Genomic DNA, 23,080 nt, shown 5'->3' with positions numbered 1-23,080 from the left:
CCAATTGCTCTGAAGAAACTTTTCCTCTCCCGTGCTAACCTCTTCCAACCCACTGGCCCACCCGTCTTGTCCCTAAGCGTGCTCACCTCCTTGCCCTTTCCACTCCTTCCATTTCACAGCCCACCCCTGTCTGCCCTTCACATTCCCGTGCCCCTTCCCCAGAGAAAAAAAAGGCCCAGGCAGAGCCAAGTCCATCTGGCTCCACCCGCTCGAAACACCCCCCCACCTTCAAAGGACAAACCCACACCCCTCCACCTTCCAAACAAAAGTCCAAGCCCCACCCCTGTCGCAAATCCCCACCCCACCACCCCCTGCCCCCATTCTGTGAGGTGCCTAGATGCCCCTTTGTTGCCCCATTAGGTGGAGTACCAATCACTTTTGGGAGTTAGGTTGGGTCCGTTGTGGCCCATTGCACTTGTAGCGCGACGGACTGGCCATTGGCCCTGTCTGAAGTAGTTGGCTCTGTGAGCTTTAATACAATATTTCTGTGTGGCCTGTGCTTTGGCGGCACACTGTTGAACCCTGGTCTTTCGTTTCATTGTTTATGGGTGTGGGGAATTTGTATGTATTATTGGTCAAGTTGGATTTGCCTTGTGTTGGGTAAGTACCTCTTGCTGTGGGGTTTATGGGTTGTGCTGCTGGGAAGGGTTGGGGGGGCATTGCAGGGTGGGTGGAGTGGGTGGGTATGTAACTGTGCCCTTTCCTCCCTTGTTTCGTAAGTTGCGGTACTTACCGTCGTCACCTTCGTCGGCGGCCTGGGTCGTGGAGGTATATGGCAAGGAGCAGGGCTGGCATGATCTTCAGCTCTCTATCCATGTCTGCTTCGGCGCGTTGTGTGGGCCTCCGGTGAGTGTTTCATTGGATTTGGTTAATTTCCGCCTGGCTTTGCGTGGCGGTGGTTCCCTCCCCGGAACTGGCGGCGGACTAGTGGTTCATTATTTGATGGGCAGGTTGGACCTTTCCGTTGGCCTGTGGGCGGACTCTGCGGTCATCGTCGGCACTCCTCTACTGTCGGTGGGTGGTTTTCTAGATGCCTGTGTTTTGTTTGGTTCATTATTTGGTGGTCTGGACCGCTCCTCTGTTGGCGGTTTTTACGGACCGCCCTGTTTATAATGAGGGCCTATGTCTGGAGAGTACCTATAAGGGTCCCAATGGACCATAGGGAGCTTATATTCAAAATGATTGCCACCATTGGCATATTTGGTGAACATCTTGTAGGGCCATGGAACATGTAGTTGATATTGCCTTTACTTAGATGTTTCATGGAGCACTTCCTTCTATGACATTAGGTCTATGTGCAGACAGCATCCACATTCTCTACACCCTTCCAACCACTTCTGCTCTTGATGAAGTGTGAAACTATGAAAGAGGTACCTTTGGTAACCCACATTGGCATTGGGTATGAAGAAAATATATTAGTGTACCCCAAAATATCTTCTTGTATTTTCCATTGACTTCCTAAGTACCTAAGATGGAACGAATTAGAACCACAGAATGATTTGTTCAGTGAAAGTGGAGAGTCCTGAGGCCTACAGAACATTGCAGATTTTACAGAAAAATGATGTGTTTGACCAGGGGTGGATGACTATTCAGGAATGAGGCTGCAGCTTGTTACCTACTTTGGCTGGATGGGTAGTATCCCTTGGTTATTGGAGTCAACGCGGTATGAAGCCACATACCTTTTCTTGATTCCCTTATATTTCATAAAGTAGTTTCAGGGCCTTGGCTAGGACAGAATCCTAACTGGAAATCTCCATAGGTTAGTTTTGTTTCAAATGCTAAATGCTATTAGGTTGCTAAGGCTTGAATTGTTTTCAGATCCATTTTAGACCTCAGATTCATCTATCATTTGACAGTCGCTATATAACTCCTTGGCTTTCATCAGTATGTAGGCAAAAGCCTCTTGTGAAACTTACCAAAAATGTACACTTTTTGTGTAAGCACATGGAGCCCCCATTGCCTTCCTGTGCTTGGCTTTTGTTATCAATATACTTTTCTTACTGGGTATTTGATGACTTGCCTTCCTCGTCTTGTGATTATCCCACCCAGGGGCCATAGTCTCTTTGCCATCCTTTTGATTGAATGGCTTGCATTATTTTACTGCTTGCATTTTGTGATTGACATTTTTCTTTTCCTTTCAGCACTCAATGAGAGTACATGTATTTTTGAGCTCTCACCCTTGTGTGTGTGGCTTCCTGTCCTTTAAATTTCTTCACCCATGCATGCTGTGATGCTCTATCATCCCACACTGTGATGCTCCATCATCGCACCCACCAAGCTTGTTTCATGCTTTTCCCATTCCCTCCCTGGGTTTTCTTATAAAAAAGTTTGTATCTCCCCCGGCCCAGCTTCAAGTGCCTCTGTGGCTTCTTTGGACCCACACCATCCCCGTTGCTTTCCCTGCCTGCCCCCACCATCTCCTCTATTGTCTCTCCCCCAATCCCTCTGTCCTTTAATTCTTGGGAGGGAGAAGCAGCCGTCATTTGCTTCCAAGAATTCCCCCTTGCAAAAAGTGATTTTGGGCAAGTAAAAGTTCATTTTTATTTTTAGCAATCTGTCTGCCATTTTCGATGAGTACATTGAAAAAAATGGCTCCCTTATGATTTCATAGGACCATGTTACTTTTTTTTCTTTTGGATGGTGCTAGACAGCGTCAGCAAAAAATGTTTTTGCCAATGCTGCACAGCATCAGTAGTGTATGCTGTGCAGTCACTCTGTCATTGTGACTGTAGTCAACATCTTTAGGTGTTCTTTAGTTCTGTTCTCCTTACTTTTGCCATAAATCTACATTGTGGCAACGAGAGTTTCTCACATTTGCTGATTTATTCTTCCTAATTCTAAAGGGTTGTTGTTAGACATGACATCCTTGGCTTGATTATTTTTTAACATTTTGTCTTCAATGCTCCTTTTTTGCCGACTTTATTTTTTCAGGCTTTAGGACTCAGCACAATTTACCACTGCTAATATGTGCTAATGTGCATGTACTCTCTCCTTAAAGCATGGTAGAATTGACTTATACCAAACTTTGCTAGCCGGCCTACAGCACTGATAGTACCACCCACTTAAGTTGCCTTCAAACAAGTCTCAGGCCTGCCATTACAGCCTGTGTGTGCAGTTTTAAACTGCCACTTCGATCGGACAAAATAAACCTTTTGCCAGGCCTAAACCTTCCTTTTTAGTTCATAGAAGTGGCCCTGAATAGCCCAAATAGGAAGGTGCATTGCATTTAAAAAGTAAGAAGTGTACATTCAAGTTTTAGATATCCTGGATCATTGGAGTTAACTGATTACATTTAATAAGATGTAACTTCCAATTTAGAACAGGTAGACAGTGGTGCAAGTTTGGTGTCTCAAGAATTGTAATTAAAAGCCCTATCTAATGGTAAAGCCACATTTTTAGTCACAATTCTGGAAATGCCACTTTTAGAGTGTTGGCATTGTCTTGTCCTAAACATTTAGTACCTGCAGCCTGATCCTGGATCACATGACTAGATGTAGATGGCAGTTGGTGTCTGTGTATTGCTCCCAGACAGTGAGACAAAGGGAAGATAGGTGCTGGCAGGATTGGTCACTCTGAGTTAACAATGGTGAGGAGCTGTCACCTACAACACTTGCACATCACAAAGGCTCTACCTGAGCAATCTCACACCAGGTTTGACACTTGTCTATTGTGACCCCAGACAAGTTGGAGCAGGGAAGAAGGGGATCCCTGACACCTCAGGTGGGTGGAAACCTCTAGAAGCTTCCTCCATGTCAAAATGGGCACCAGATATAAATATTGGACCTCAGACCCCAACTCTTCAGTACACTTCTGGACCTGTGAACTCTGCCAGGAAGAAGTACTGCTGTGCGTCTGAAAAGACCACCACTTTTATGGGCTCCTGCTCTAAAGGACCACTGCTCTGTCGTGCTGATTTGCTGCTTGCTGCCCTCTTGCCTAGGTGAGGACAGAACCTGCATCTGTTAAACCCAGGAACAATTTGGCAATTTGGCTGGACTCCTGACTAAAGCCTCAGGAGCAGACAGCTCCAAAAACCTCAAACCCAGCACCTGGCTTCTGCCATCTGTGAGTCCTTCCCTGCCATGTGATGCCACCCAAGTTCCAGGACCCTTGGAAGTGGGTCTGAATGTTCTTTTCCAGCCCCTCTGTGGATCCAGCAGAACTGATGCATCTCCTCTGCTGCCTGGTGCAAACCCAAGTAGAATCAAAGCATTATTTCTGCTTTGTGAACTTTCCCAGGGCAAGGACTTTGCATCACCACCTGCAGCCTTCCAGGACCCCATGCCACATGATGCATCCTTGACACAGACCTTTGTTTAGCAAGTCTCTCGTTGACAGCATCCTCAATGACAACACAGGACTCTACATCGCAAGCCGTGCAGCTTCCTCAGAGCCTGCCAGTGCACAACACACCTTGATGCAGGACTTTGCATCACAAGTCCCCCATTGATGGTATCCTTGATGACAACGCAGGACCTCACGCTGAAACTCCTAGGAATCACCGCTGCATGACTCTACGACATTTAACCACAATTTAGGGTGCTCTTGTTCTGTGAGCCTAACTGAGTCCTTGTAGCCAGCCCGAGCTCCCTTGCATTCAAACTTGTGACTTTGTCCTAATGTTGCGTGATCAGATGTCCACAGTTAGAGATTTGTGCTTTTTGGCGCTATTCTTTTTGGTCTTGATTTATTAATTAAAATGTACTCTTTTTTTCTCAGTTGGTGTAGGATTTTTCTTGTATTGTGTTTTCACACAAAGATTGGGCACAGGTAAATTTGGGGTTTGTTTGTGCTCACTCTTACAACAATTATACTCTCTGAGTAGTGTTCCCCCCCATGAGAAACCCAATTTATTACAGTTGTCCACCACCAACCCTCCAATGAAATCCATCACATCTCATATACTGAGAGGGGGTATGCGAGTGAATGGGAAGTAGATGGGAGATGCATGACAGCAAGGCTACCTTGACCTAAATTGTGGGCATCTCTCTATGAAGAGTAAATAATTTATGGTATTTATTACAATAAAACTAAAACCACATGTTTGTGTGGAGGAAGAAAGAGAAGCATGAGTGATTAGTGGAAGGGACAGAACTCTGCTCACTTGCTATAAGTCTTTGCTACTACTTTCATAGGTGGCATCATTAACATAAGACTTAACTGTCTTTTGTACAATTGGGTTTTGCTGATGCTTAAGTATGATTTGAACTATCAGACTTACAGAGGTCAACCAAAAAACATAAAACTCCTTATTATGCACAAATTCTTTGCTAAGAGAAGGGCAGATGAGATAAAACATGACTGGAAAATGCCAAATGAATTGCAATGCATGCCTAATATATAATCTGTTTGAGGAATTAGAATAGAGTTCCTAAGTAACAGATTACATGAAATCACATAATTCAGCCACAAGACGAAAAAAAATGAAGTTCTAGGTGAGTTAAGTTATTTACTTAAGCAAAAAGTGAGGAATGCAATATAGGGTGATCCTGTTTAATTCTTTCCTGTAGGGTACCTTAGCTATGGAAGGATTGGGGAAGTTGATTGGTGTTTGTGTGGACCCTGACAGAACAAAATCAATTTATTCCCTGAATTCTGAGAAGTCCCCGTTTTATTTGCATTAGACGTGGGCAAGTATAAAATGCCACCCTCAGAGTTTGAAATCTTTGCGCTTCAAGCAGTTTGGAAAAGGTTTGGAACTCACCATCTTCACTATGCTTCACACATGGCTGAGGTTTTCAGTGCTAGAGAAGTTTCTCAAATGTTGTTTTGTGAGAGAATTTCCGCACGAAAATGATTTTTGTAGTCGTCACATTATTTGCAGACTTTTCATAATTTTTGTAGACAATTTCTCCCTATACTTTCTGTTTAAACGTTGTAAACTTTTTAAAATTCAGGAAGATTGCAAAGCTAAGAAAAAAAAAATTAGGAAGGGAGAAAAGAAAGAAAATGGAAAAATGGAAAGGAGAAGAAGAAGGCGTTACAGGGGTCAGAGGGCAGTAGCCAATAGCTACTGTCCCTGAGGGTGGCTACACCCTTCTTGTGTCCAGTCCCTTTGGGGAGGGGGACACAATCCTAACCCTATTGGTCCCTGCCCTCCAACTCAAGATAGAGGATTCTGCAGGGAGGGGGTCACCTCAGCTCTGGACACCTTAGGGGTGGTCATAGCTGGGGTGTTCACTCCTCCATTTTTCCCTAATTATCCAGCTGGACTTGCTGCCAAAAGTGGGGCTTTGTCCGGGGGCGGGGTGCCCTGGGGAACTGTAACATGGGCGTGAGCCTTTGAGGCTCACCGCCAGGTGTTACAGTTCCTGCAGGAGGGAGGTGTGGAGAGCCTCCACCCAGGACAGGCTTTTTTTCTGACCACCGAGAGCACAAAGGCTCTCACCCCATGTGGTCAGAAACTTGTCTGAAAGTGGCAGGCTGACACAGACCGATCAGTCCTGCACTAGCGGTTTGGCTAAGATACAGGGGGCATCTCTAAAACTCTCTGGGTGCATTTTTCAATAAATCCCACACTGGCATCAGTGTGGGTTTATTGTGCTGTGAAGGTCTGGACTGGAGCGGATGGAGGCCCAATACTAGCGAAATTTGCACCTCTAGGGATCAGTAAAATCAGCTCCCTTCTATCTGTAATCCATTCATGGTAACCTAGGGATGCATGTCTGCCAAGAGTACTGCAACTAGTAAGTGACTCTATTGCAATGCCGTTGGAGACAATATTTGCAGAAATTCTGGATTCCGGAAAGAGACCATAATCAAGCTCATTAAAAAAAACCTGGAGGCAACTCAGGCAACCTTAAAAACTTATGTCCAATTGCCCTCCTGTCTCTGCTTGCTAAAATCCTGGAAAACACATCAACCAAGAACTTGCCACATTCTTGTTGACACATGACTGTTTGGATACCTCCCAACATGGTGTCCGGATAAATCATAGTACGGAGACAGCTCTGATCACCACCACAGATTCAATTAGAAAACAGGTAGACCTTGGAGGTAGAGCTATCATAATTCTATAGATTCTGACACATCACCTACATAAGGCAGGGCTGAGGGATTCAGCTATGAGCATCCTGGAGACATTTCTCCAAGACAGGACAGTGATAGTTGTGAAGACTACAAAGCAGATCCATTTCAGCTTCCTTGTGGAGTTGCTCAGGGATCACCTGTTAGTCCCACCCTCTTTAATTTGTATGTGGCTCCTCTGGCTAAAATAGTCCGATCCTTCAACTTTCAGGTATCGTCGTAGGCTGACGACACCAACATTATTGTCACCTTTCAAGACAATGTGCATATTACGGCAGATAGGTTTCAACCCTGCATGAAAGAAATGTGCAACTGGATGAGCCTTAGCTGGCTGAAAATGAATGGGGACAAAACAGAGGTCATCATCTTTGGGGCAAATACTTCCATTTGGAATCATAGCTGGTGGCCTGAGACATGTGGGTCCCTACCCACTCCCATCTCTGTGGCTAAGAATCATGGGATCATTTGCAATTGAGATCTAACTTTTGATGTACAGATAAACAAAGTTACTAACACCTGTTTCTGGATAGTCATAATCTTAAAAATAATTCTGCCATTCATACCACCAGAACATAGGGCAACAGTGCTGCTGGCCCTCCTTATATCTGCATTGGACTACTGCAATGCCTTATATTTAAACATAAATCAATCAACCCAGAATAAGCTGCAGGTGATCCAATATGCTGCGGCTCATCTAGTGCTAGGATTACCTAAGTCTACCTCCATCAAGGAAGGCTTGAAGAAACTGCACTGGCTACCTATTAGGAAGCACATCATCTTCAAGGCCTTGTGCCTGACTCACAAGGCCCTCCACTCTCAAGGCTCAGGATATTTGCAAGCTGCCATCAATTGGTACGCTCCCAACCACCCTCTAAGATCGGCTGGGCTTAGGTTGGCACGGACCGGAAGGAGCAAAAGAGCTAAATGGGGAGAGTCTTTTTTGTGGCTGCTGCCAAGTTATGGAACTCGCGCCCAGCTAAAGACAGTGAGATCTCATCTCTCCTGCCACTTCGAAAGCATCTGAAGACTTTGTTGTTTTCACTGTAGGTTTCTGATCTGCATTAGCCTCTTTTTACCTGCTTTGTGCTTCCATACCTCTGGTTTGAATGCGCTTTACAAATATACAAATACTAAATACCCCTTGTCCTCACCTTTTTCTGGCCATTCAAAACAGGTTTGGAAAACACTCCAGATAGACCTTTTTGCCTCACTATACAACAGTCTTCTGCCTATTTTTTGTTCTCTCCTGCTGGAACTGAAGTGGTGGAGAAAGTAGAGTGGATGCTGTAAGCTCCAAATGGCCATCAGTATATATTCCCTCCATTTGCTCTTAGCAGAAAACTCATGGATTCCAATATGAAATCGGAGCTCACAGTTTCCAATGCTCCAGCAACTCTCAACACATCCTCCTTGGATAAGCCCTTTAACACCTTCTGCTCTCCGGTTTCCAGATCTTCATCAGTCATCCCTACAGCACCTGACCCTGGAAGTTTGGAGGGTAGAGCGGAATTGTAGGGTTGTTTAGCAGAGGTAGGTCTTTCTATACAAAATCCAACAAGTATAGCAAAGTACCCTTAAAGCATATGGAAGACACTAGAAACATTTTAATTATTGGTGTTTTCCACTGGTTTTCATGTACTTTCCTGTGATGAAGGGAATATCCTTGAGTTTTTGATGGATGGATTCCTCATAGATCTGTCAGTTTCAGCTTTACAAAGCCAGAGAGCCTCACTTAATGAGGTTCTTTGTTGGCCTCTTTTGACTCTCTTGTGTCTCGTTTGCTAAACAGGTTTTTTTCTGAAGTGTCTGGTGGTTCACTCTCCCATTCCATCCTGGGATCTGCCTTTAATACTTAATGCCATACAGAAAGATCATTTTGAACCACTAGAGTTTATTTAATTAAAATGCAAAACATTGAAGGATTTATTCCTAGTAGCTATATGTAACAGTGAAGGTGTTCTGTGCAAGCCACTCACCTGAATACCAGGTGTTCTGATGGGACAATGACAATTCCCTAATCCCGGTGGTGACTAACGTGACCGTGATGAAGTGTACATTGCCCCCCGCACGTCCTGAAGGGGAAAGGAGAAGAGAAAAAGAGAAAATACCAGCTTCTGCTTCGTGTACTACAGAATCAGACTGCTGGACCCTGGACTGGGTGTCATGTTGGGCGCCAGGGCTTCTGATTTCTCCAAATACTGGGTTCTTGGTATTTAGGATTCTGGGTTGCAAAATAATTACTTCATTAATACACTAAACTTACTTGCATAAACTATTGTACATTGCATAATGTAAGTTATTGTTGACATATATTTTGCATACTTTTCTATAAGGCTGCATAAATCTCTTCCTCTGTTTACAATATTTTCAGAATCTCTGAAGCAATGTTTAAACTAAAAAACAATCAATTTGACTAAGAGGCTTCTTTGTGTTCTGGCGTAATCTCTTGCCAGCATTAGTTTTGATAAACTTGAGCTATTTCCAATCTCCTAATTCTCAGGGGAGCGCTTGTTACAGGAAATACGTCTTTCCTTAATGTCTGTTTAACGGTATCTTGGATTCCCACTCAAACGATGAATCACGCTAGTTCTTATTGTCATGAATTATTTAAAAGACAGCTCTATTTTGTTTCATTTAAGCGAAAAATCTTTCTTTACCAACTGGGTTTTTTCACCTTTCTTATTTTCTCTCTTTAACAGGAAATATGGGATCATCAGCAGAAGATGGAAGAGGAGAGCCGGGACTCCGCAGGAAGCTGACCGAAGGGTGAGGATCGCCTGAACTCAACTGGAGGCTGTGCGGAGGACAAGAAATGCTGGAACTCAACTGGAAGTTGATCAGAGAACGAGGAACACTGGAACTAGGCTGGATGCAGGCTGGAGAACAAGGAACTTGACTTGAACTGGAACTTGACTGGAGGCAGGCTGGAGGACAAGGAACTTGATATGGCTGGAAACAGGTGAGCAGAGCAATAGGTACGAAGACAAGCAAGGCCTCAGTCTCAAAAGACTCCTTTAATAATCAAATGTGCACATGTGCCTTTTGGCAGTTGATTGCTTTTTAAGGAAATTAGCAATTATCCTTTTGATTTTGGCACATGTTCAATACAGATCACATTGTGAAGAGCACATGTTTTGGCAGTTGCAGTTGGAGCAGGTGGAAAGGCAGTTGGTTGCTTTTTAAGGAAATGGGCAATCATCCTCCTGATTGTGGCACATGTTCAATGCACATCACATTGTGAAGAGCACATGTTTTGGCGCACGTTTAACAGGTGGGATACAGTGTGCATAATCAACAAACATTGGTTATAATAAATGAGACATTTAACAAGCATTGGTTATTGCAAACTTGATAGTCAAGGATTTAATGAATATATCCAAATAAGTCTGACTGTTACAAGCAACAGCACCTTCCTGTAATCAAGCTCTTGGATGTGCTAGAGTAGCCATAATAGAAGGCTAGGAGAAATAGGAGCTTTAATTTGGGTTGACCATTTTATAAGGTTATTTGTACATAAGGTGGTATTAAGGTCCGATTCTAACTTCCTGCCTAAGGTTCTTCTTTCCATCTTTTGGTAGATTAAGTACTTCCGGTTGTTGTTCCTTCTCCATTTTGTCTTCTTCCTAGCATACATTAGACCTGTAGAAAGCTTTATCTTTTGAGCCAAGGTGGCAAAATTTCTTAAAAGTGAAATGTTTGGCTTGGCTGGCAGAGGACACAGACATACCACAGAGACCTAAGGAAGAGAAATTAGGATGGCTATTTCTTTATCTTATCAAAGGGAGGGTATTCCTCTTCTGTCATTCAACGAGAAGTATTTGCCAACACCTGGGCAGCTTTCAAAGGGGCTACATTAAGTTGATAGTTGTGCAGCTGAAACCTGGGCCTCTTCAAGTACCTTCTTTAATCTCTAAAAGTTCAAAATTCTCAATTCTTTCATGGAAGTGGAAATTAAAAAATAGACTGCAGACCAATCGTTTCAGGCCAGATGTATGACCTTCAGTGTTTGTGACTCACAATTTGCATTTATTGTGACTTGTAAATTGCGAGTCACAAAAATGATGTACAACGTCTAAGACACTGTTTGTGATTCCCAAATGGGTTGCAAGGGCCTCTTTTATTGACATTCGTTAAGGAGGTCGCATTTTGCGATCCATTGGGAATGGCCGGCACTCACAGGGATGGTGGCCTGCTGGGGTCAGTAAACCACCATGTTTGTGACTGCTTTTTTCCTTATAAGACTTTTAGATTAGCAGTTTGGATGCTCCCACACGCTGGATTTAGTTCCAGTTTCATGACGGCGATCCTTCAAATTGGGCAGGGGGAGACTATAGGTGACGGAGTGAGCACCGCATAGAGTGCGACACAGTCTACAGTGAGGTGCATGCCCCTTGGAGCTATTTAAGGACAGAACAATTTTTTAAATAAAGTGCTTCCAAGGCTAGGGAGATTTACAGTCTTGAAGAGTGTTTCCTTTTCTTTCAATGTCCTGGTGAGGCTGAAGCATTAAATGTTGATATGCGTCGACAAGCTTTTGAAAGGAGTCTGGAAAAAATTATAGAGCTTTATTTAGTATAGAATTAGCCAGGCAATAGGAGGCCATTAGGCCATAAAAACTTTGGCAGATGATGGACTACCTGAGGTGGATTTCATGTGCTGAAGGATTGGTTGCAACCATCTAGGCCTGAATTATTGGAAAGCTTCAAGGAATCCCAGGAAACAACATGCTGTATATTGGACATTTGAATTGTGTTTTTGCATGTTTGTGTTAAGTATATATGTGTTAATTATGATTGGGCTCTGGTGTTGGTGAAGCAGTGAAAAAACGGTCGTTTGATTCCTTTATATAAAAATAGCTAACTTAAGTAATTGACTTTTTGCCAGTGACCATTAAATGTGTTGTTGGACATTTAAAAAAAGTTATTTCACCTCCTTGATTCATTTTGTCATAGCATTTGCTTTTTAAATAAAACGTTTTTTTTTAGATGTAGCCCATTTTCCTTAAAGGAAAACAGGATGCATTTCAAAAATAAAAATAAAAAGTTTTCTTTTCATATTTTTAGAGTAGGCAGTGGTCTGGGACCACTGCTTGCTCTGAAAACATGTTGGCGTCCCATTCACAAAGGCCCTTGGGGACCCCTTCCCATTTGCAAATGGGTTACAACCTCCTTCAAGCACTCGGTAAAGTATGAATATTTTGCAACCACATTCCCAGTTGCAAAACATTCAATCTATCAATCAATCAAAAAATGTATTAAGCGCACTACTCACCCGTTACGGTCTCAAGGTGCTGAGGGGGGGAGGGTTGCCGTTTACTGCTCAAAAAGCAATGTCTTGAGGTGCTTTCTGAAAGTTAGGAGGTCCTGGGTCTTGCGTAGGTTGGTGGGGATGGAGTTCCAGGTCTTGGCAGCGAGGTGGGAGAAGGATCTGCTGCCGGAGGTGGTGCGTTGGATGTGGGGGACTGTGGCGAGAGCGAGGTCAGCGGAGAAGTCGAGTAGGTGTTTGGAAGTTTACTCGTTCGTTAAGGTAGGCTGGTCCAGTGTCGTGAAGGGATTTGTGAGTGTGGATAAGGACTTTGAAGATGATCCTTTTGCTGATGGGCAGCCAGTGTAGGGATCAGTGGCGAGCGGGATGTGTTTGTGGCGGGGGAGGTTGAGGATGAGACGTGCGGCTGCGTTCTTGATTCGCTGGAGTTTTTTCTGAAGCTTGGCTGTGGTACCAGCATAGAGGGCATTGCCGTAGTCCAGTTTGCTGCTGACGATGGCATGGGTGACCTTTTTTCTTGTTTCCAAGGGAATCCATTTGAAAGTCTTCCGTAGCATGCAAAGGGTGTTGAAGCAGAAGGACGATATGGTGTTGATTTGCTGGGCCATGGAGAGAGATGAGTCTAAGATGATGCTGAGGTTGGGTGCATGGGTGTTGGGGGTGGTCGGAGGGCGGTGGGCCACCAGGAGTTGTCCCATGCTGTCTTGTTCGGGCCGAAGATGATGATTTCTGTTTTGTTGGAGTTAAGTTTGAGGTGGCTTTCTGTCATCTATTTGGCGATGTCGAGGAGTCCGGCATGCAGGTTTGTCTTGGCGGTGGAAGGGTTCCTGGTGAAAGAGATGATGAGGTGGGTGTCGTCTGCGTAAGAGATGATGGTGATTCCGTGGGGGCGGAGGATGTTGGCGAGGGGGCCATGTATATGCTGAAGAGGATGGGGCTAAGGGAGGATCCTGGGACCCCGCAGATGATCCTGGTGGCTGGGGACCAGAAGGGAGGGAGGCAAACTCTTTGGGTTCTTTTGATGAGGAAGAAGGTGAGCCAGTCTAGGGCCTTGTGTCGGATTCCTGCGTTAAAAAGGCGTGCGCGGAGGGTTTGAGTGTCGAACGCTGCGGAGAGGTCCAGGAGGATGAGAGTGACGGTCTCACCCTTGTCCACTCTGGTTCTGATGTCGTCTGTGCAGGCTATGAAGGCGGTTTCAGTGCTGTGGTTCTTGCAGAATCCAGACTGGGAGGCGTTGAGTGTGTTGTTCTCTATCTTCTCAGCGACCTTGGCGGGAAAGGGGAGAAGGGAGATGGGACCGTAGTTCGTGAGGTCTTCCGGGTTTGCTTTGGGTTTTTTGATGAGCGCGTTGACTTCGGCGTGCTTCCAGATGTCTGGGAAGGTTGCGGTGTCGAAGGAGCTGTTGATTACGGCGCAGAGCTGGGGAGCGATGATTTGGCTGGCCTTGTTGAAAATGTGGTGAGGGCAGGGGTCTGTGAGGGAGCCTGAGTGGATGGAGTTCATGTTTTTTTCACTTTCTTCATCATTGGTTGGGGTCCAGGTATGTATTTGCTTGGTGTGGGGGGGCGTAGTGCTGTCGGTCATGTCGGTGGTGGTGACGGTGGGTGCTGATGCTGTGAAACTGTTGTGTATGTCTACGATTTTGAGTTGAACGTAGTTGGAGAGGGAGTTCATACCTAACAGTGCGACTCGCTATTAGGAAGGGTCTCCCTTTACTCGTCCCTCCCTAATCCTGAATCGCAAAAGCAAAATGCAATTTTTCCTGTGGTACATGCTAAAACTCATTTTACTGGTTGCAAGTGGCCCGATGTGCCGTTTGGACCAGTAAAATACGTCGTACATCTGGCCCTTCATGTAATATTACTGCACAATATTAACATGAATACAGTCAGGTAGCCACAGTATCATACATTGGACAAGAGCCACTAAAATATGATCACTACTCACAAAACATTTTGCATAACGTTTGGTTTGTCCTTTAAGTGTTAGTAACTTGAAATCTCATGTCTGCATGTGCAGAAGCCATTTCAAATATTTTTACAACTGAAAATTCTACTTAAACAAGCAATGGCAATGCCAATAGGTCTCACATATAAAACCTATTAACATTGCCAATGTTTTATCAATGCTGTATAAAAATGTCGCTGTTGGCAACATAGCTGAAAAAAACAAGGCATGATGACGCGTCTTCCAAATAGTTTTGTAGGCTTGCAAAAGGACTCGAGTTTTTTACTTTAATAATCGAGATCTTTTAAAACTTAGGCCCTCATTCTGACCTTGGCGGGCGGCGGAGGCCGCCCGCCAAAGTCCCGCCGTCAGATTACCGTTCCGCGGTCGAAAGACGGCGGCGGTAATTCTGACTTTCCCGCTGGGCTGGCGGGCGGTCGCCTTCAGACCGCCCGCCAGCCCAGCGGGAAAGAGGCTTCCACTATGAAGCCGGCTCGGAATCGAGCCGGCGGAGTGGAAGCTGTGCGACGGGTGCAGTTGCACCCGTCGTGTATTTCACTGTCTGCGCGGCAGACAGTGAAATACATGTAGGGGCCCTCTTACGGGGGCCCCTGCAATGCCCATGCCAGTGGCATGGGCACTGCAGGGGCCCCCAGGGGCCCCGCGACCCCCCCCTACCGCCATCCGGATCCCGGCGGTCGGACCGCCGGGATCTGGATGACGGTAGGGGGGGTCAGAATCCCCGCGGCGGTGCAGCAAGCTGCGCCGCCGTGGAGGATTCTATGGGGCGGCGGTACACTGGCGGGAGCCCGCCAGTGGTGCCGGTCCGACCGCGGCTTTACCGCCGCGGTCGGAATCCCCATTGGAGCACCGCCGGCCTGTCGGCGGTGCTCCCGCGGTCCTCCGCCCTGGCGGTCAAAGACCGCCAGGGTCAGAATGACCACCTTAGTGTGAATGTGCTTTTTTTAAAAGAAACATGGTTGGGGTAGCAAGAAACAAGACGGGCACAGAAGTAAGCAACACGGCAGGCGGGCAATCAACATGAGGAGAGAACATGGGTAAATGAAAAAGCAGAGGTGAAAGACAGCAATGTGGAGCTTGGAGAGAAGAAGCACACAGATGAGAGAGAATTCAAGTGTGGGAGGGGGAGAGAAGCACAAGGGCGATCGAGTAACCTGAAGTAGGGGAGAAAAGGGCAAGAGGAAACAGCTGGAAAACACATGCACTCTCATGGAGTGCTTAAACAAAAAAGAAAATAGTTCCCTACAAGTGAGCAGAGGAAACATAGAAGCCAGCCAATCAATGACCTGGTAAAGAGGCTATGTTCAAGGGGAGAGATAAACACAAATGAACACCCTGAATAAAGGAAAGCTAGCCAGTAGAAAGGAAGCAAATAAGAGTGATAGAAAAAGCCAACAAAAGGCAAGCAGTGAGTAGGCTGGAAGCCCTTGTATGTTCTTGGCAAGCCTACAATATGTCTTTTGTAATGAGACAGCTTGTGCTGTTTGGTGGGATCGACCTAAACAGAGACTATATGCAAATGTGTCATTATTTTTGCACTTGTGCTTTTATAATTAGGAGCATGGAAGTGGATACTTCTAAGGTTAGTTGTGGGAAGTGAGAGGGTCAAGAAGTGCCTGGCGATAATGAAAGAGCAGTGACAATATGTATAACAAGCATTGGTAAAGCCAATCAGACTTGGCCTGTGGACCTATTGTCTTTGCCGATGCAGTTTGCTGATGCTGTGCAGCATTGACAGAAGTAGAAGAAACCAAGCAGCTGTAATGCAATAGGTCTCACATTTGCTTGAGTTAGAGCTGTTGGCATTGTAAATTCATAATTGGATTTTTCTTGCCACATAAAATGGTCGACCTGCCTCATAATTTAGTCTTTTCCTGCCACATAATTCCAGTGGCCCTCATTTTAACCCTGGCGGTCAGTGACCGCCAGGGTTAAAGTGGCGAAAGTACCGCTAACAGGCTGGCGGTACTTGCAGCCATATCATGAGTGTATCAAGCGCCATGGCGGTCCCAGCGGTCGCAATCTGCCAGGGCAGCGCTGCAAGCAGCGCTGCCCTGGAGATTTCGACTCCCCTTACTGCAGCCTGTCCGTGGCGGTACACACCGCCATGGAAAGGCTGGCAGGAAAGGGACTCGGGGGGGCACTGGGGGCCCTGCACTGCCCATGCACTTGGCATGGGCAGTGCAGGGGCCCCCAGGCACAGCCCCATCGGGATTTCCACTGTCTGCTTGGCAGACAGTGGAAAGCGCGACAGGTCTGCTGCACCCGCCGCACCGCCACATTGCCGCCGGCTCCATTAGGCCCAGCGGGGATGTCCAAAGGGTGCATGGGTGGCCGACTGTTGGTCCAATATTGGCGGTCGGCCTCAGCCGACCGCCAATGTTGAAATGAGGGACTAAAGCACTTCCATTTACGTTCTTCCTCTACGTGCAGTAAAAAACAAAAATGTTGCCATTTAGCATCCTAATTTAAATCTGCCATGCTAATTCCAATAGAATACAACTTTCGCCACCCCACCATCAGAGTTGCTTACTGGCTAACACAATTCTCAAAAAAAGACACAAGACAGTCACGGACGAGGAATAAACTAGAACGGTCACCCAAACATATCAGGAGTATTCAAAGAGTCATAATGCAATAAGGATGTTAAGTTGACCTGAATCATGGTCATAACTGCAATAAAGAGAGATTATTAAAACATATACAATTATCATATAAACCTTTATGAAAAATAAACTTTTGGCATTAGACTGAATTCTCAAAACAGTCCCTAGAGCGCACCACAACAAAAATATTATTTGTAAGAAACATTCTTACTACTAAATTGCACCCAGCTTCATATTTTAAATAAAGTTACTACATAAATGCAGACTATGGTTAATTCAATACATTACTAGGACACCAAAATGTATCAACGAATTGGAAGACTGGAAACATGCTGCCCATTTGACAGTGCCCCTGCCCCTGGGAGATTTCAACCTCCACTTGCCGGACAACAATTGTGAGGAAGGAAGTGACCCCAGTGTTCTTATCAACTGCTCCTCTGCCGCCGGCACATAGAAAGTTGATATTATCTTCTAAAGGTCCGTGATGGCAAGAAGGTCAGAATGAGTCGTGACTCTGCAGGATCCCTGACGAGACCACAAACTGCTAGTACATGCCTCAGTGCAGCAGCATTAGAAGTATAGATCAGGGGCAGCTATGCTTTCCACTTGCTCGCCCCCATGCCCAAGACACCAGCTACAACCTCAGTGTGCTCACCTGAAAGTTGTCAGAGGGAAGCTGTAACCGCGTTGCACCACCATTTTCTCAGGAGCTGTGACTGTGAAACACCAGAAAACTCAGATGCTACCACATGGAGACAGAATGGGATCCCGGGGGGGGGAGGAGGAACGAGGAGTTCCCCCCAGGGTCTTTGGGGAGGGTGGTATGGCCCGCGACGCGGTTGGGCATCTTGGGCGTCTTTTTGGTTGGCTGGGTGGGGGGGTTATATATACGGACATTTTGCGCTCACGGGCACCATTTTGTTTAAGATGACCCGGTGGCCGGAGTGCTTATTCAGCAGGGTTGTCAGTCTTTTGGTTAGCAGGCTTTAGTTCTTTAGTGTAGGGTATAGGCATTAAAAAAAAAAAGGGAAGAGGAAAGAGAGTAAAGGGAATCAGGCAAGGAAGAAGTGCGGTATATATAAATATATTCCGGTCGGTGAGTACAGGCAAACAGGTAAGGGGAGGATTACCTTGTGAGGATGGCAGATGATAAAGTCCGAAAAGCATTGGCTCTGCTGGAGCAGGCCGGGCGCATGGACATAGTGCGGCCGGAGGCTGGAGTTGCAGCAGCGGTTATGGTGCGCTCGCCACCGCATGCCGCCAGGACAGTTGCGCAGGTGAGGAGTGGCAGGCGGGGCAAGGGAGGGCCTGGGAGGAAGGGTGCGGTCTGGACGTTGGGAGGCACGGTGATGGTGGGGCCGGCGTGGGCAGGCCCAAAAGGGAATCCCCGGCAGCCGGAGCGTTCGCATAGCGAACGCTGTGACAGGGGCAGGGTGAGGGGACATGAGCCGGGCGCGACCTGCACGGCGCGCCCAGACGAGGGTAGGGGAGGGAATCCAGGTCATAGCGGCTTGAAGAAGAGGAAAACAGCCGGCCAGCCCCTGCGACAGGGAACTGGAGCGGGGGAGGACCCCAGGAAGGGGCTGGGGGAGCGACCCCGCGGGCAGGGTCTATGGAGGAGCATCACATAAGGGATTTTGCAGTGCTTCCAGAAACAGGCACAGTTAAGCAGCACGCAAACAGTGAGTTGGAGTGGGATAGAGTTGCCAAGGTCCAGGAAAAGGACCTTAAGGTGCCAGTTTCAAAGAAATGGCCCACCATTTCACAGTGGAGTGGGAGTGAGGAAGAGGAGGATGGTGTGTCAGGGGGGATGACGGGCAGGATGAGGAGGACCCTCTAACTAGTTTTATGATCAAGGTGCTAACGCAAGTTTACGGGCACAGGCAGCTAGGTGGGGGAGGGGCGTGGGAGGGACCAGACGAGGGGAAGGGGCCAGGGGAAGATGGGGGGACATCAGAGGGGGTGTGTGAGGAGGCCTTTTTACAACCAGGCACATCGGACCTTTGTTGACAGGAGGTTTTGGATCTCGACGACGCGGAACCAGGCGAGCAGGTTGCGGCTTGGGAACCCTGGCGGGAAGAGAAGGCGGGCCCCAGGGCAGCCTGACGGATAGCATCAGCAGGAGTGCGGAGAGGATGGCGCAAGGCTGTGGACGCTTCCGCTGGGTGGTGTGGTGGTAAGGGTTTTGTGCCCGCCGGCGCCGCCACCCAGTGGGAGCAGCATCTGGGCCCATCAGGTACACAGAGGGCGAGAGAGGGTTTTTCTGATGGCTGCGCTGTATGTGGTGATTTAGACGGAAGTCGAGCCTGAAAGGAAGTTTGGGGGGCTGAAGGGTTAGAGGGGAGTAGCGTTGAGGAAGGGGAGCTGGTGGAAGGTAGTGACGAACAGAAGTGGTGGGAGTTCGGTAAGGGTGGGGGGATCACTAATGATGTCATTCAGTCGTTGCAGAGTGGAAAGCAGTTCCAGGTGCGGTCTGCTGGATGGAGGAGAGTTGGACCTCGGTTGGAGAAGCGGACGGCTCAGGAGCGGCCCCCGTTATTATCTCCAGGTAAGAGGTTGACAAGCTTGATGGTTTCATTGGCGACAGAGGCGAGAGAGGATGCGGTGAGTGTGTTGAAGGGTGTGTACGTGCAGGGGACGGACTTAAGGTGGTCAGCACGATGGACGGACAGACGAATAGCGACAGCCCAAAGGCGGCGCAGACAAAAGACTCTGCGAAAGGGGGAAAGGAGGACGAGCCGGCCCCCAAAAGGGTTAAGTTGCCATACATGGGCACCGCAAAACACCTGGGGGCTCATTTGATGCAGGCGACAAAAGAAAAAATTTGGAAAGGCAAGTATATTGACATTTTGAAGTTGCTGCACCAGGAGGTTAGGGCGAAGGAGGGCTCCAAAGAAGGGGAGTGGGAGCTCTCAAAGAGGCCCAAGGTACCTGTCAATATCGAAAATTGGACAGTGGCCTTTTTGATTTTTGCTGGCGTCTATTGTGAGCGCTTTCCAGAGAGGTCCGTGGCTTTATTTAAGGTCATGGACATTATACGTAAGGCCCAGCTCAATTATAGTGGTTATGCCTGGCGGCAATATGATGAGGAATTTAGGGCTTGCATGGCCGCGGACCCGGAGGTAAAGTGGGGGGAGATTGACTCTGATTCATGGCAGCACACTATGAGTTTGGCGAAGTTTGGAAAGACTGTTTTCACGGCTAGTGGTCTGCCTATCACTTATCGGCCCTTTTGGGAGCGCCCCACCCAAGGGGTGGGGACCAGGGGATCTAGCCAAGCTAACTCCAACTCTAACGGTACAGAACGATCCAGTGCGTGATGGGATTACAACAAGGGAATATGTTCCAGCGAATATTGTAAATTTCGTCACGAGTGTTCCAAGTGCACTGGCCATCAGCCCCTCATACATTGCATGGGGCAGCAAAGTGCCTCAACCTCTGGAGCAGCGCCAGGACAGGCTGTTGGTGGGGGGCAGTCAACTGGCAACGGTGGCAGGGATGGACAGAGATTTAGACAAGGTGATGCGGGAAAAAGCGCTTACTCCGGTTGCTGTGGACAAACTAGCGCTTCGCTTAGCGGGCTATGACAAACTGACAGACGCTGACTTGCTGATACGGGGTTTCTGATTCGGTTTTCATCTGGGATACGTGGGTCTGCGGGTGCGGCGGTGGGCGGAGAATTTTCGGTTGGTGCGGGGTAAAGAAGAAGTGGTGCGTCAAAAGTTGGAGAAAGAAGTGAGAGAATGTTGCATGGCTGGCCCTTTTTCAGATTGGCCGATGCAGAATCTCATTGTGTCTCAAATTGGGGTAGTGCCCAAGAAGGAGCATGGGCAATTTAGGTTGATCCATCATCTGTCGTGGCCGGAGGGGTCATCCGTTAATGATTTCATTCCAGATGACGTGGCCAAAGTGTCTTACGCATCAGTGGATGTAGCAATTGACATGGTGGAACAGCTTGGGCAAGGAGCATTGATGGCATAGACAGACATCAAGTCAGCTTTTCGACTGCTGCCTGTCCATCCTGATGATTTTGAGCTGTTGGGGATCCAGTTTCAATGGTCCTGGTATGTGGACAAAGCACTTCCAATGGGCTGCTCCAGTTCTTGTGTGCTATTTGAGTGCTTTAGTACTGCTTTGCAATGGATATTCATGCGGATAACGGGAGACAAGCAGGTGACGCATTACTTAGATGACTTTTTCTTTGCGGCTCCGGCGGGCAGCCCACATTGTGCGGCGGTGCTGGGACAGTTTGAGGAGATCATGGGACACCTTGGTGTGCCCTTGGCTCCCGAAAAGACAGTGGGGCTGTCATTCTTGGGTATTGAACTGGATACTGTAATGGGAACAGCTCGACTGTCAGACTCCAAGAAATTTGATATGATGCAGAGAATTTTTGACATGTTGAGGAAGAATAAGGTCACAGTGCGTGACATTCAGGTGCTGCTGGGGCACTTAAATTTTGCCTGTCGAGTGGTGTGAGCGGGGAGGACCTTTTGTAGGGCGTTGGCTTTGGCGCTGGCTGGGCAGTCGCTCCCTCATCATCATGTGTGGCTGAAAATGGGTGTGCGTGAGGATTTGCGGATGTGGAACACATTTTTGGACACCTTTAATGGGATCCCCTTGAAAGCTTGGCAAGACTGCAAGTGGGATGTACAGATAATTTCGGATTCAGCAGGGGCAGCGGGTTTTGGTATCTATTGGGAGGGGCGATGGTATGCGTAGGAATGGCCGACTGAATGGAAGAATGGTGGACGCAGTATAGCGTTCTTTGAGCTTTTTCCGCTGGTGGTAGCAGTGTGCCTGTGGGGCAGCTCACTACGGCATAAACGAGTCCTGTTTTGGGTGGACAACATGGCAGTGGTGCAGTTGGTGAATCGGCAATCGGCGCAAGATGTGCAGGTTTTACAGCTTCTGAGGGTTTTGGTGCTGCGCTGCCTACAGAATGACATCTTTTTCAGAGCGGGCCATGTGCTGGGGGTGAACAATGACATAGCTGATGCTTTGTCTCGCTCTCAGTGGGATCGGTTCCAAGGGTTAGTCATGGGCCCGGACCTGCGCAGGACGGCTATGCCGGGAGAGCTCTGGAGAATAGGCACAAGAGGATGCTACAGCTGGTATTGAATTCATTAGCGCCATCCACCAGACGGGCTTATGCAACGGCTTGGGAGGAGTTTGTAGGATCCAGGGCGCGGAGACGGGTAAGACAGGAAGAAGTGGTGGAAAATGTGGTACAATTCATTATGGCTCTGATTGACAAAGGCCCATCCAGGGTTACAATTGCAGGCAAGCTAGCGGCGTTGGGATTTATGGGCAAGCTTCTTTGGAGCTACCCTCCTTCGGCGGGGGAGCTGGGTCAAAGGATTTTAGACAGGTGGGCAAAAGAAAAGGGGCAAGGGGGTCGCATCAGGCGGCCGTTGTCGTTGACTTTATTGAAGAGATTGTCAGCTCTCTTAGGAGCGATTTGTTTTAATGCAGGGGAAACATTACTTTTTTGAGCGTTACTGTCTTGGATGTTCTTTGGGGCATTGCAGGTCTCTGAATTATTGGGTTTGGCAGGAAACCCGGGCATTCAATGGCACGAGGTGCACATTAGTGGCAAGGGTGTAGCGTTGCAGATTAAGAGTTCTAAGACTGACCAAAAAGGGGTAGGTGCAGTGGTTTTCCGGCAGAGATATCCTGATGTGGCGATTTGCCCATGGTTCTGGGGTCGACAGTTGAGGAAGGCAGTCGGGGCCGCAGGGGGGCAGGAGGGGGCACGGTTTTTCTGCACAACGATGGGAGCAGGGTGACGGCGCCCCAGTTACTAGCAGTAATGCACAATGGTCTGGTGTCCTTGGGTTTCGAGGCGGCACATTTTTGTCCTAATTCTTTTTGGATCGGGTTCGCTACGGAAGCTGGGAGGAAAGGTTGGGGCAGGGAAGATTTGATGTCATTGGGGAGATGGAGGTCAGATTGCTGAGGGGGGAGTTTTGGGCATAACAGGTTATTTTGTGTAACTTGAGCAAGTGTATGTGTATTCGTTTTCTTTTCTTTTACAGGTGTGGTGCTGGGTCCTGAGGCGGAGTACAGTTCCATTTGGTTGGTTGGACATTCCTTTGTAAAATGGGCTCAGCGCGAGGCCCGGTGGACTGTTATAGGGGAAAATTTAGGTTTTGACCCAGCCCGTTATCACGTGTGCTGGTTTGGCAAAGGGGGAATGCACTGGGGTGAACTTT

Source organism: Pleurodeles waltl, chromosome 1_2 (genome assembly GCF_031143425.1).
Source record: "Pleurodeles waltl isolate 20211129_DDA chromosome 1_2, aPleWal1.hap1.20221129, whole genome shotgun sequence".
Taxonomy (NCBI): domain Eukaryota; kingdom Metazoa; phylum Chordata; class Amphibia; order Caudata; family Salamandridae; genus Pleurodeles; species Pleurodeles waltl.
This window is presented reverse-complemented; position numbering follows the sequence as displayed.